Genomic DNA, 15,192 nt, shown 5'->3' on the forward strand with positions numbered 1-15,192 from the left:
TTGAGAAAGTTAAAGTCACCCATTACAACAACCCTATTACATTCAGTCTTTACCAAAATCTGCTGACCTATGCTTTCTTCAATCTCCCTGCTGCTGTTGGGGGGGGGGGGGGGGGGGGGGGGGGCTGTAATAAACCCCTAATGAGGTGATTGCTGCCTTACTGTTCCTAATTTCCACCCATACTGACTCAGTAGGCAGACCGTCCTCGACAATGGTAACTTCTGTAGCTGTGATACCCTCTCTGATTTCCTTTCTGAATTCATTGCATGTGGTGTCCCTCAAGGGTTGGCCAGCACGGTGGCTTAATGGTGAGCACTGCTGCCTCACAGCACCAGGGACCCAGGTTCGATTCCAGACTCGGGCGATTGGGTGTGTGGAGTTTGCACATTCTCCCCGTGTCTGCGTGGGTTTCCTCCGGGTGCTCCGGTTTCTTCCCACAGTCCAAAGATATGCAGGTTAGGTGAAATGGCTATGCTAAATTACCTGCAGTGTTAGGTGCATTAATCAGTGGTAAACGTAGGGGAATGGGTCTGGATGGGTTCCTCTTCGGAGGGTCGGTGTGGACTTGTTGGGACGAAGGGACTGTTTCCAAACTGTGGGGAATCTAAGGATCTATCCTTGGACCCACCTTTTTCTCACCGACATACTGCAAGGAGGTGACATTGTCCAAAAGCACTGTGTTAGGTTTCACATGTAAACTGACACTGCCCAAGTCCCTCTTCCCATCATCTGTCTTCATTACTCCACTGTTACTCAGTTATCAAACTACTTACCATGCTCCCACTACTCGATTAGCTGCAGTTTTCTCCAATGAAACATTGTAATGGTTCGAACCATTGCCTTCAGTTGCTATTACAAATACCTTTCCCTTACTGCTGAGCCCCTCCCTCCCACTGAGAAATATCTGGGGTACACTACATTCTTCACAATATAGCTGTTATATCTGACCCCAAGGTGACCTTCTGATCAGACATCCACACAATCACAAACACCAGGAATTCCATTCTGTTAAACGTTCCTTGTCTCCCCCTCACCCCAGCTCCATTGTTACTGAAACCCCTGACCCGTGTCGGTGTTGCCTTAAACTTGACGAATCTAAAGCCGAACCCTTGATTCCGTGACTGACCCAGAATCTGCTGCTTTCTGTGTTTCCTGCACAATTACCCCTGGTCCCTTTGTGGTGCAGATTTCTACAGTTTCCATCATTTAAATAGCACTCTGTTCTTTTATTATCCCCTCCAAATTGACCAACTTCTCATTTTCCCAAATTATACTCCATCTGGTAACTTGTTGCCCCCTTCTCCTGTGCATCTCTCTCACTTCACAATCCTCTTAGAACTTTACAGTTATGCCTTTTCTGACAGATATCCCCACCCCACAATTCTTCTAACCGTTTACTGGGAATCCTGGGCAGTGGGAAGCGTGCAGTGTTGCTCTGTTTTTCGTGAGACTCTATGGGATGACAGGAAGGAGCTTGCTGCCCATTGGTCAGAATGGAGACAACTTGCCCATCGAGCTGCATGAGCCTTTCACCCCCCATGTCTTATTGATGAGGCACAGCGGCAACACGGAAGGAAAGAAAAGGAAGGAACTCCTGCTCTCCACATCTCACTGACTCTTGGATCATTCTGTCCATCTATGAAAGATCTGCCCTGTTCAGTCACATGAAGTCCCAAGGTGGAAACTCCTAGAAACCCACATAGATTTCACCCTGAACTAACTGCTGTCCTCCACAAGGGGTAATGTGTCCAGTCATCCTGGGCCAGGAGGAGGGGATGGTGTGAGTTTCTAACCTGAACTGACAGTGATGGATTTTATAAACTTGTATTACAGGATACTACAGGTGGACATTCAGATGGTAATCTCAGTAACTGTAACGCCAAACGCTTACTCAATTCATCAGGACCAGGATGTTCACATTGTGCGTGAACATTGTGTTCCAGCTCAATCGAATTTACTGCATAAAAGTTCTCCTTTCAATCATCCCATTCTCTCAATAGTTCTCCCCACACCTTCAATGTGTCCTGTACTCCTTGTATAATGAGCTGATGAGTATAAGGTTTATTATAACGGGTAACTTTTGTAAACCCCTCTGTCACAGCTCCCCACAATTTCCTTCACTACAAGGAGAACAATCTCAGTTTCCCCAAACCCCTGATTCCCCAATGTCCGTTTGCTCTCTATAAGGTACACATCAGAGTTGTGTTGGAACAGTGTCCACTCACTTACATCAGTGCACCCCCACCCCCCGCAATGATAAAGAACGTGAACATCCTCCAGGACAAAGCACTGTGCCTGAGTGGTGTCCCATACACCACCTTCAGCATTCCCTCTCCCCACCCCCGAGGTACAGTGACATCACTGTGTAGAGGCAAAGTCAGTATTGTCCTACCAGACCATAGGGCTGCTCTCTCATTAGGGAGAGATGACTGGTGGTGGTTTAATCTGAAGGTTACCACAGCCCAGGCAAGGGGAGAGGTTGGGAAGGAGAGTCCATCTATTGTAGATCGATATTATCTACCCAATGTATCAGAAACAACTATATCATACCAATGAATAATGTAAAATAATATCCAAAACATGCTACTACAATCCCCCATTCCTTGCACCATCCTGGTAAATACCCTGTGCCCCCTCTCAGGGACCCTGCCATCCTTCCTAATGTGTGGGCGATCTCTGGTTTGCACAGACCCAGCTGCTCTGTGTTCCTGTGGGTGATGCCATCATCGAGCAACAGTTTCACTAAACTTCACTGTCTGGGAGGGTGGGAGACACAGAATTCCCAACAGCATTTAAGACACATTTCGGTGCACACTGTGATACCAAGACAGATGGTGCCAATGACTGTGTATTGGAAAATAGATCAGGATAGTTTGGTTATAGTTTTCTTTACTGGCACAGACTCAATGGCCCACAGAGTCTTTTTCTGTGCTGTAAACCTCAAGACACTTAATATAGGAATATGACCGGCCACCTTTGAAACCAGGTCAGAAAAAATGAGAGCAGAATAGATGACACATGATTGGTCAATGTGTTTGGGAGGAAAGTAAGATGGAGCGGTTTAGGAGGAAATTCTGGAGCTCGATGCAGGAATCTGAAAGGGCCGTCATCAAGTGAGAAATAAAAATGGGATAAGCTCAAGGCTGGAATCAAAGAAAGGCACATATAGCACAACTTTCAGAGACTGGAGGGGATTAGAGTTAGGGAGGGGTCTGAGGCTGGAGAGGAATGATTAGAGGTAAGGAAGATGTTCGCCGAGCTGGAAATTTGTCTTGCAGACGTTTCGTCCCCTGTCTAGGTGACATCCTCAGTGCTTAGGAGCCTCCTGTGAAGCGCTTCTGTGATTTTTCCTCCGGCATTTATAGTGGCCTGTCTCTGTCGCTTCCGGTTGTCAGTTCCTGGACCACTATAAATGTCGGAGGAAACATCACAGAAGGGCTTCACAGGAGGCTCCCAAGCCCTGAGGATGTCACCTAGACAGGGGACAAAACATCTGCAACACAAATTCCCAGCTCGGCGAACAGAACCACAACAACGATCACCCGAGCTACAAATCTTCTCACAAACTTGGAAGATAAGGAAGAGTTGTGAGGCTGGGTGAGTTGACAGAGATAGGGAGAGATGTGAAGAGGGAGGGATGCAGAGATAGCAAGAATTAGAGTCGTAATGTTATGTAGCATGGAAACAGACCCTGTGATCCAATCAATCCATGTCAAACATAATTCCAAACTGAGGTAATCTCACCTGCCTCCCCTTGGTCCACATGTATCCAAACATTTCCTATGAGGTACCTGTCCAAATGGGTTTCCCGTAGAATCACTGTGGTGTGGAAACTGGCCATTTAGTGTCAGAGTCATTGAGATGTACAACATGGAAACAGACCCTTCCATCCAACCCATCCATGCTGACCAGATATCCCAACCCAATCTAGTCCCACCTGCCAGCACCCGGCCCATATCCCTCCAAACCCCTTCCTATTCATATATCCATCCAAATGCCTTCTAAATGTTGCAATTGCACCTGCCTCTACCACTTCCTCTGGCAGCTCATTCCATGCACGTACCACCCTCTGTGTGAAACAGTTGCCCCTTCAGTCTCTTTTATATCTTTCCCCTGACACCCTAAACCTATGCCCTCTGGTTCTAGACTAGTTGCTGGAAGACTGGTGCCATTATCTGACCCTCACTGCTGTCCACACACCGTCCACAGCCTGACCCTCACTGCCTCCCACACACCGCCCCCAGCCTGACCCTCACTGCCGCCCACACACCAATACCAGCCTGACCCTCATCGCTGTCTAATACCGCCCCCAGCTTGACCCTCACCGCTGTCCAACACCGCCCCCAGCTTGACCCTCACTGCCGGCCACACACCAACCCCAGCCTGACCCTCATCGTCGTCCAACACTGCTCCCAGCCTGACACTCACTGCCAACCACATACCGCCTCCAGCCTGACCCTCACTGCCACCCACACATTTTCCCACAGCCTGACACTCACCGCCGTCCACTCACCACCCCCTGCCTGACCCTCACTGACGCTCACACAACACCCCCAGCCTGACACTCAGCATTGTCAAAGACTACTCCCAGCCTGACACTCAACGCTGCCCACACATTGTCCCACAGCCTGACACTCACCGCCCTCATCCTAACCATCACCAGCATCTACGCACCACGCCCAGCCTGACCCTTACCACCGTCTGCACACCGCTTCCAACCCGACCTTCTCCTCCATCCACACACCAGCCCAGCCTGACCCTCACTGCCATCCACACACTGACCCAGCCTGACCCTTACCACCATCTGCACACCACCTCAGTCTGACTCTCACCAGAATCCACACATCGCCCCAGCCTGGCCTTCACCGGCATCCACACACCACCCCCAGCCTGAACCTCACTGCCATCCACACACTGACCCAGCCTGACCCTTACTACCATCAACACAATGCCCCCAGACTGACCCTCAGCGCCATCCACACACCGCCCCAGACTGATCTTCACTGCCGCCCATACAATGCCCCCAAGACTGACCCTCAGCGCCATCCATACACCGCCCACAGCCTGACCCTCACCAACATCCACACACTGCCCTCAGCCTGACTCTCAGCGCCGTCCACACACTTCCCCCAGCCTGACACTCACCACCGTCCACACACTGGCCCCAGCCTGACCCTCACTGCTGTCCACACATTGCCCCCAGCCTGACCTTCACCGGCATCCACACACCACCCCAAGCCTCACCCTCATTGCCATCTACACACCGACCCAGCCTGACCCTTACTGCCATCCACACACCGAGCCAGACTGATCTTAACTGCCGCCCATACAATGCCCCCAACACTGACCCTCAGCGCCATCCATACACCGCCCCCAGCCTGACACTCACCACCTTCCAACGACCGCCCCCAGGCTGGCCCTCACTGATGCCCACACACTGTCCTCAACCTGACCCTTACTGCTACCCACAAATCACCCCATCCTGACTCTCACTGCCGTCCAACACTGCCCCCCGCCTGACCCTCACTGCCGCTCACACACAGCCAACAGCCTGACTCTCACCACCATCCACACACCGCCCCCAGCCTGACACTCACCCCCGTCCACACACTGCCCCCAGCCTGAGCCTCACCACCGTCCAGATAGTGCCCCCAGCCTGACACTCACCACCGCCGACACGCCGCCCCCAGGCTGACCCTCAAAGCTGTTCACACAGCACCCCCAGCCTGTCTCTCACTACTGTCCACACACCGCCCCCCAGCCTGACCCTCACCACCGTCCACACACCGACCCCAGCCTGACCCTCACCACCTTCCAAAGACTGCCCCCAGGCTGGCCCTCACTGCCGTCCACACACTGCCCTTAGCCTTACCCTCACCAATGTCCAACAGCGACCCCAGCCAGACCCTCACTGCCGTCCAAACACCACCCCCCAGCCTGACCATCACCGCCCCGGACTCACTGCCCCCAGCCTGTCCCTCACCGCCCCCAGCTTGTCCTTACCGCCCCCAGCCTGACCTTACCGCCCCCATCCTGAACCTCACCACCGTCCAACTTTGCCCCCAGCCTGACCCTCACCGCCGTTCAACACCACTCCCAGCCTGACCCTCACTGCCGTCCACACACCACCCCCAGCCTGACCCTCACCACCATTCAACACCACCCCCAGCCTGACCCTCACTGCCGCCCACACACCACCCCCAGCCTGACCCACAACGCCGTCCAACACCGCCCTCAGCCTGACCCTCACTGCCACCCACACACCACCCCCAGCCTGACCTTGACCGTCATCCAACATCGCTCCCAACCTGACCCTCAATGTCGCCCACACATTGCCCCACAGCCTCACATCACCGCCGCCCACACACCACCCCCAGCCTGACCCTCACCGCCGTTCAACACCATCCCCAGCCTGACCCTCACTGCCGCCCACACACCACCCCCAGCCTGACCCTCACCACCGTCCAACACCACCCCCAGCCTGACCCTCACTGCCGCCCACACACCACCCAAAGCCTGACCCTCACCGCCGTCCAACACCACCCCTAACCTGACTCTCACTGCCACCCACACACCACCCCTTGCCTGACCTTCAACGTCATCCAACATCGCTCCCAACCTGACCCTCAATGTCGCCCACACATTGCCCCACAGCCTGACACTCACCGCCGGCCACTCACCGCCCCCAACCTGACCCTCAGTGCCATCCGCACACTGCCTACAGGCCGACCCTCACTGCCACCTACAAACCACCCCCAGACTGACCCTCAATGCTATTCACACACCGCCCCCAACCTGACCCTCACTGCTGCCCAGACACCATCCCCATTTTGACCCTCACCGCCATCCATACACCGCCCCTCTCTTCCGCCCACATACCACCCCCAAACTAACCCTCACCATTGTCCACACACCACCCCCAGCCAGAACCTCACTGCCCCGCCACACCCCACCCCCTAGCCTGACCCTCATCACCTCGGACGCACTGCCCCCAGCCGGACCCTCACTGCACCCAGCCTGACCTTACCGCCTCAAGCCTGACCTTACCGCCCCCAGCCTGACCCTCACTGCCCCAGACGCACTGCCCCCAGCCGGACCCTCACCACACCCAGCCTGACCTTACGGCCCCCAGCCTGACCCTGACCGCTGTCCCTGTGAGGGTCCCTGTGAGGGTCAGGCTGGGCATGGAGTGTAGACGGCGGCGAGGGTCAGGCTGGGGGTGATGTGTGGATGGCAGAAAGGATCAGAGTGGAGACGGTATTTGCGTGGTGGTGAGGGTCAGACTGAGGACCGTGTGTGTGCGGCAGCGAGGGTCAGACTGGGGGCGGCGTGTGGATGGCACTGAGGGTAGGTCTAGGGGTGGTGTGTGGTTGGCAGCGATGGTCATGCTTGGGGTGGTGTGTAGACTGTGGTGAGGGTCAAGCTGGGGCTGTGTGTAGACGGCGCTGAGGGTCAGGCTAGGGGCGGTGAGTGGGCGGCGGTGAGGGTCAGGCTGGGGGCGGCGTGTGGGTGGCAGTGAGTGTCAGGCGGGGGCGGTGTTGGACGGCGGTGAGGGTCAGGCTGGGGGCGATGTGTGGGCGGCAGTGAGGGTCAGGCTGGGGGTGGTGTTGAACGGCGGTGAGTGTCAGGCTGGGGGCAATGGTGGACGGCGGTGAGGAACAGGCTGGGGGCAGTGTTGGACAGCAGTGAGGGTCAGGACGGGGGCGGTGTGTGGGCGTCAGTGAGGGCATGGTTGGGGGCTGTGTGTGGACGGTGCTGAGGGTCAGGCTAGGGGCGGTGAGTGGACGGCGGTGAGGGTCAGGCTGGCGGCGGTATGTGGGTGGCAGTGAGGGTCAGGCAGGGGCGGTGTTGGACGGCGGTGAGGGTCAGGCTGTGGGCGGTGTGTGGGCGGCAATGAGGGTCAGGCTGGGGGTGGTGTTGAACGGCGGTGAGTGTCAGGCTGGGGGCAATGGTGGACGGCGGTGAGGAACAGGCTGGGGGCAGTAAGGTCAGGCTTGGGGCGGTAAGGTCAGGCTGGGGGCGGTGAGGGTCCAGCTGGGGGCAGTAAGTCGAGGGCGGTGAGGGTCAGGCTGGGGGTAGCGTTTGGATGGTGGTGAGGGTCAGGCTGGGGGCGGTGTGTGGACGGTGGTGAGGGTCGGGCCGGGGGCGGTGTGTGGACGGTGGTAAGGGTCAGGCTGGGGGCGGTGTGTGCACGGCAGTGAGGGACAGGCTGCGGTGGTGTGTGGACGGCAGTAAGGTTCACACTGGGGGTGGAGTGTCAGCGGTGGTGAGTGTCAGGCTGGAGGCAGGGTGTGGACGGTGGTGAGGGTCAGGCTGTGGCTCGTGTGTGGAGGGTGGTGAGTGTCAGGTTGGGGCGGTGTGTGGACGGCGCTGAGAGTCAGGCAGAGGGCAGTGTGTGGATGGTGGTGACGGTCAGGTTGTTGGCAGTGTGTGGATGGCGCTTAGGGTCAGGATGGGGTGGTTTGTGGGTAGCAGTAAGGGTCAGGCTGAATGCGGTGTGTGGGCATCAGTGAGGGCCAGCCTGGGGGCGGTCTTTGGAAGGTGGTGAGAGTCAGGCTGGGGGCGGTGTATGGATGGCGCTTTATGGTCAGTCTTGGGGGCATTGTATGGGCGGCAGTGAAGATCAGTCTGGGGCGGTGTGTGGATGGCAGTAAGGTTCAGGCTGGGTCAGTGTGTGGATGACAGTGAGGGTGAGGCTGGGGGTGGTGTGTGGATGCCGGTGAAGGTCAGGCTGGGGCGATGTGTGGATGGCGGCGAAGGTCAGGTTGGGGGCGGTGTGTGGACGGTAGTGAGGGTCAGGCTGGGGGCAGTGTGGATTCTGGTGAGAGTCTGACTGGGGTGGTATGCAGACAGTGGACGATGGTAAGGGTCAGGCTGGGTCGGTGTGTGGATGGCAGTGAGGGTCAGGCTGGGGGTGGTGTGTGGATGCCGGTGAAGGTCAGGTTGGGGACGATGTGTGGACGGCAGAGAGGTTCAGGTTGGGGGCGGTGTGTGGACGGCGGTGAGCGTCAGGCTGGGGGCAATGTGGATTCTGGTGAGAGTCAGACTGGGGTGGTGCGCGGATGGTGGTAAGGGTCAGGCTGGGTCGGTGTGTGGATGGCAGTGAGGGTCAGGTTGGGTAGGTGTGTGGATGGCAGTGAGGGTCAGGCTGGGGGTGGTGTGTGGATGCCGGTGAAGCACAGGCTGGGGGCGATGTGTGGACAGCGGAGAAGGTCAGGTTGAGGGTGGTGTGTGGACGGAAGTGAGGGTCAGGCTGGGGGCAATGTGGATTCCGTTGAGAGTGAGACTGGGGTGGTGTGGGGATACTGGTGATGGTTAGGCGATGGGGGGCGGTGAGTGTCAGGGTGTGACACAATGTGTGGGCAGCATTGAGGGTCAGGCTGGGAGCGGTGTTGGATGATGGTGAGGGTCAGGCTGAGGGCGGTGAGTGGACGGTGGTGACTGTCAGGCTGTGGGACAATGTGTGGGCAGCGTTGAGGTTCAGGCTGGGAGCGGTGTTCGACAATGCTGAGGGTCAGGCTGGGGGTGTTGTGTGAGCAGCAGTGAGGGTCAGGCTGAGGGTGGTGAGTGGACGACGGTGAGTGTCAGGCTGTGGGGCAATGTTTGGGTGGCAGTAAGGGTCAGGCTGGAGGCGGAATGTAGTTAGCAGTGAGTGTCAGCCTGGGAGCGGTGTTGGACGACGATGAGGGTCAGGCTGGGATTGGTGTGTGGGCGGCAGTGAGGGTCAGGCTGGGGGTGGTGTGTGGGCGGCATTGTGGGTCACGCTGGGAGTGGTGTTGCACGGCGGTAGGGGTCAGGCTGGGGGCCGTGTGTGGGTGGGCATTCGTGCTGTGTGCTGCTGCAGTCTCCTGAATGGGGAGCAGACTTTGAAAACTCCGGGCCCCAGAGGAAAGGCATTTAATCGATTCACCGAATCATTGATTGTCCAAATGAATTAGTGCCCACCCAACTCGTTCACATAATTGAGATTCCTCTGTCGGTGCGAACATGATTTGGAAGGGTTTAGAGGAATATGGGCCAGATGCTGGCAGGTGGGACTAGAATGGTTTGGGATACCTGGTCAGCGTGGACGGGTTGGCCCGAAGGGTCTGTTTCTGTTTTGTATATCTCTATGACTCTATGACCTTCCAGCCAATTTTGTATCCAAATCTCCCCATCTCCTTGTATTCTATGGTGATGGACTTGCTAACCCGTCTGTTATGTGGACCCTTGCTGAACGTCTTTCTGAAATGCAAGTGATTTCCGTGCACAATTTCATGCTGACTATCCCTAATCAATCTTGTATTTCCAATTACATGTACATCCTACCCCTTCCTTCCAGGGAACAGGAGAATCGACGTTTCGGGCATAAGCCCTTCTTCGGGCTTATGCCCGAAACATCGATTCTCCTGTTCCCTGAATGCTGCCTGACCTGTTGCGCTTTTCCAGCAACACATTTTCAGCTTAGGATATCTGGTCAGCATGGATGGGTTGGATGGAAGGGTCTGTTTCCATGTTGTACATCTCAATGACTCTGACACTAAATGGCCAGTTTCCACACCACAGTGATTCTACGGGAAACCCATTTGGACAGGTACCTCATAGGAAATGTTTGGATCCATGTGGACCAAGGGGAGGCAGGTGAGATTACCTCAGTTTGGAATTATGTTTGACATGGATTTATTGAATCATAGGGTCTGTTTCCATGCTACATAACATTACGACTCTAATTCTTGCTATCTCTGCATTCCTCCCTCTTCACATCTCTCCCTATCTCTGTCACCTCACCCAGCCTCACAACTCTTCCTTATCTTCCAAGTTTGTGAGAAGATTTGTAGCTCGGGTGATCGTTGTTGTGGTTCTGTTCGCCGAGCTGGGAATTTGTGTTGCAGATGTTTTGTCCCCTGTCTAGGTGACATCGTCAGTGCTTGGGAGCTTCCTGTGAAGCCCTTCTGTGATGTTTCCTCCGACATTTATAGTGGTTCAGGAACTGACAACCGGAAGCGGCAGAGACAGGCCACTATAAATGCCAGAGGAAAAAATCACAGAAGCGCTTCACAGGAGGCTCCCAAGCACTGAGGATGTCACCTAGACAGGGGACGATACGTCTGCAAGACATATTTCCAGCTCGGCGAACATCTTCCTTACCTCTAATCATTCCTCTCCAGCCTCAGACCCCTCCCTAACTCTAATCCCCTCCAGTCTCTGAAAGTTGTGCTATATGTGCCTTTCTTTGATTCCAGCCTTGAGCTTATCCCATTTTTATTTCTCACTTGATGATGGCTCTTTCAGATTCCTGCATCGAGCTCCAGAATTTCCTCCTAAACCGCTCCATCTTACTTTCCTCCCAAACACATTGACCAATCATGTGTCATCTATTCTACCATCATTTTTTCTGACTTGTTTTCAAAGGTGGCCGGTCATATTCCTATATTAAGTGTCTTGAGGTTTACAGTAAAGAAAAAGGTTCTGTGGGCCATTGAGTCTGTGCCAGTAAAGAAAACTATAACCAAACTATCCTGATCCATTTTCCAATACACAGTCATTGGCACCATCTGTCTTGGTATCACAAGTGTGCACCTAAATATGCCTTAAATGCTGTTGGGAATTCTGTGTCTCCCACCCTCCCAGACAGTGAGTTTTAGTGCAACTGTTGCTCGATGATGGAATCACCCACAGGAACACAGAGCAGCTGGGTCTGTGCAAACCAGAGATCGCCCACACATTGGGAAGGATGGCAGGGTCCCTGAGATGGGGCACAGGGGATTTACCAGGATGGTTCAAGGAATGGGGGATTGTAGCAGCATGTTTTGGATATTCTTTTACATTATTCATTGGTCTGATATAGTTGTTGCTGATACATTGGTTAGATAATATCGATCTACAATAGATGGACTCTCCTTCCCAACCTCTCCCCTTGCCTGGGCTGTGGTAACCTTCAGGTTAAACCACCACCAGTCATCTCTCCCTAATGAGAGAGCAGCCCTATGGTCTGGTAGGACAATACTGACTTTGCCTCTACACAGTGATGTCACTGTACCTCGGGGGTGGGGAGAGGGAATGCTGAAGGTGGTGGATGGGACACCACTCAGGCACAGTGCTTTGTCCTGGAGGATGTTCATGTTCTTTAACATTGCTGGGGTGGGGGGGGGGGGTGCACTGATGTAGGTGAGTGGACACTGTTCCAACACAACTCTGATGTGTACCTTATAGAGAGCAAACGGACATTGGGGACTCAGGGGTTTGGAGAACCTGAGATTGCTCTCCTTGTAGCAAAGGAAATTTGGGGAGCTGTGACAGAGGGGTTTACAAAAGTTACCCGTTATAATAATAAACCTGACACCCATCAGCTCATTATACAAGGAGTACAGGACACATTGAAGGTGTGGGGAGAACTATTGAGAGAATGGGATGATTGAAAGGAGAACTTTTATGCAGTAAATGGGATTGAGCTGGAACACAATGTTCACGCACAATGTGAATATCCTGGTCCTGATGAATTGAGTAAGAGTTTGGCGTTACAGTTACTGAGATTACCATCTGAATGTCCACCTGTAGTATCCTGTAATACAGGTTTATAAAATCCATCGCTGTCAGTTCAGGTTAGAAACTCACACCATCCCCTCCTCCTGGCCCAGGATGACTGGACACTTTACCCCTTGTGGAGGACAGCAGTTTGTTCAGGGGGAAATCTATGTGGGTTTCTAGGAGTTTCCACCTTGGGACTTCATATGACTGAACAGGGCAGATCTTTCATAGATGGGACAGAATGATCCAAGAGTCAGTGAGATGTGGAGAGCAGGATTTCCTTCCTTTTCTTTCCTTCCTCGCTGCCACTGTGCCTAATCAATAAGACATGGGGAGTGAAAGGCTCATGCAGCTCGATGGGCAAGTTGTCTCCATTCTGACCAATGGGCAGCAAGCTCCTCCTAGTCATCCCATAGAGTCTCACGAAAAACAGAGCAACACTGCACGCTTCCCACTGCCCAGGATTCCCAGTAAACGGTTAGAAGAAGTGGGGGGTGGGGATATCTGTCAGAAAAGGCATAACTGTAAAGGTCTAAGAGGATTGTGAAGTGAGAGAGATGCACAGGAGAAGGGGGCAACAAGTTGCCAGATGGAGTATAATTTGGGAAAATGAGAAGTTGGTCATTTTGGAGGGGATAATAAAAGAATAGAGTGCTATTTAAATGGTGGAAACTGTAGAAAGCTGCACCACAAAGGGACCAGGGGGTAATTGTGCAGGAAACACAGGAAGCTAGCAGATTCTGGGTCAGTCACGGAATCAAGGGTTCTGTTTCAGAATCGTCAAGTTTAAGGCAACACCGACACGGGTAAGGGGTTTCAGTTACAATGGAGCTGGGGTGAGGGGGATGTGGGATATTGGTAATTTAATGTTATTTCTGCAATTATAATTTCTGATACAAGGTAAATGAACTCACACCAGTACGTAATTGTTTCAGCCAAGAACTGAGTCATCAAGAATGGAATCTATGTGGAGGAAATATATAATTGTTTTTGTATTAGCTAGCATTGTATGTCAGCATGAAACTTGATTGCAGAACAATGGTAGATTTTATGGGCAAATAGATAAGATGTTGTGAGGGGATGCAGTCAAGCTAGAAAGCCTGTATAAACAGTAGGTTTTCCATTTTTACAGAGACACAGGGGCGAACCCTAACTAAAGAGGTCAGAGAGATCAGAGTGGTCTCGGGAGAGGCCCAGATGGAAAGAGTAGATACTGATGAAGAAAGAATATGCCTAACAATGACCTGCAGTGGGATGAGGTCAAACGGCCTTGTGAGGCCAGAACTAAGCATTTTTTCACAGACAAGGCCGGATGAGCAGGAGTGGTGGGATCAGTCTTCGGGAAGTGGAGGATGTAAACGGAGGGGGGGTGGGGGAAGGGGGTAAACAATGAAATAAGAAACCCTATGTAGGAACCAAATGATATAAATATCGAAGGTTTGTTGAATTTGGTGTGTGTATGTCCTCTGCCTTGCCTGGCACTGGACATCACACCCAACTGCAAGTGGGTGTATAGGACACGACTGATTCCGATCTTGTCTCAGACTGCAATGATTGAAGTGTGTGAGCTTTGTTTCTCACAGGGAGACAAGCAACGTGTAACAGAATGGAATTCCTGTGTTTGTGATTGTGTGGATGTCTGATCAGAAGGTCACCTTGGGGTCAGATATGAGAGCAATATTGGAAAGAATGGAGTTCTACCTCAGATATTTCCCAGTGGGAGGGAGGGGCTCAGCAGTAAGGGAAAGGAATTTGTAATAGCAACTGAAGGCAATGGTTTTAACCATTACAACGTTTCATTGGAGAAAACTGCAGCTAACCGAGTAGTGGGAGTGTGGTAAGCAGTTTGATAACTGAGTAACAGTAATGGAGAGGGATGATGAGGAGGGAGAGCTGGGCAGTGTCAGTGTGCATGTGAAACCTAACACGGTGTTTTCGGACAATGTCACCTCCTGGCAGTATGTAGGTGAGTCCAAGGATAGACCCTTAGATTCCCTACAGTGTGGAAACAGTCCCTTCGTCCTAACAAGTCCACACCGACCCTCTGAAGAAGAACCCATCCAGACCCATTCCCCTACGCTTACCACTGATTGATGCACCTAACACTATAGGCACTTTAGCATGGCCATTTCACCTAACCTGGACATCTTTGGACTGTGGGAAGAAACCGGAGCACCAGGAGGAAACCCACGCAGACACTGGGAGAATGTGCAAACGCCACACAATCGCCCGAGTCTGGAATCGAAGCTGGGTCCTTGATGCTGTGAGGCAGCAGTGCTCACCATTGAGCCACCGTGCTGGCCAACGCTTGAGGGACACCACATGCAATGAATTCAGAAAGGAAATCAGAGAGGGTATCACAGCTACAGAAGTTACCATTGTCGAGGACGGTCTGCCTACTGAGTCAGTATGGGTGGAAATTAGGATCAGTAAGGGAGCAGTCACCTCATTAGGGGTTTACTACAGCCCCCCCTCCCCCCCCCCCCCCCCAACAGCAGCAGGGAGATTGAAGAAAGCATAGGTAAGCAGATTTTGGTAAAGAGTGAATGTAATAGGGTTGTTGTAATGGGTGACTTTAACTTTCTCAATATAGATTGGAAACGTCCTTCGAGCAGATGGTTTGGAAGGAGCTATTTTTGTAAGGTGTTTCATGAGGGTTTCCTAACTCAGCACATTGAAGCGGCC

This window comes from Chiloscyllium plagiosum, unplaced genomic scaffold (genome assembly GCF_037043375.1).
Source record: "Chiloscyllium plagiosum isolate Xiang-an unplaced genomic scaffold, Cpla_swu_hap1 HiC_scaffold_38, whole genome shotgun sequence".
In the NCBI taxonomy this organism is placed as follows: Eukaryota; Metazoa; Chordata; class Chondrichthyes; order Orectolobiformes; family Hemiscylliidae; genus Chiloscyllium; species Chiloscyllium plagiosum.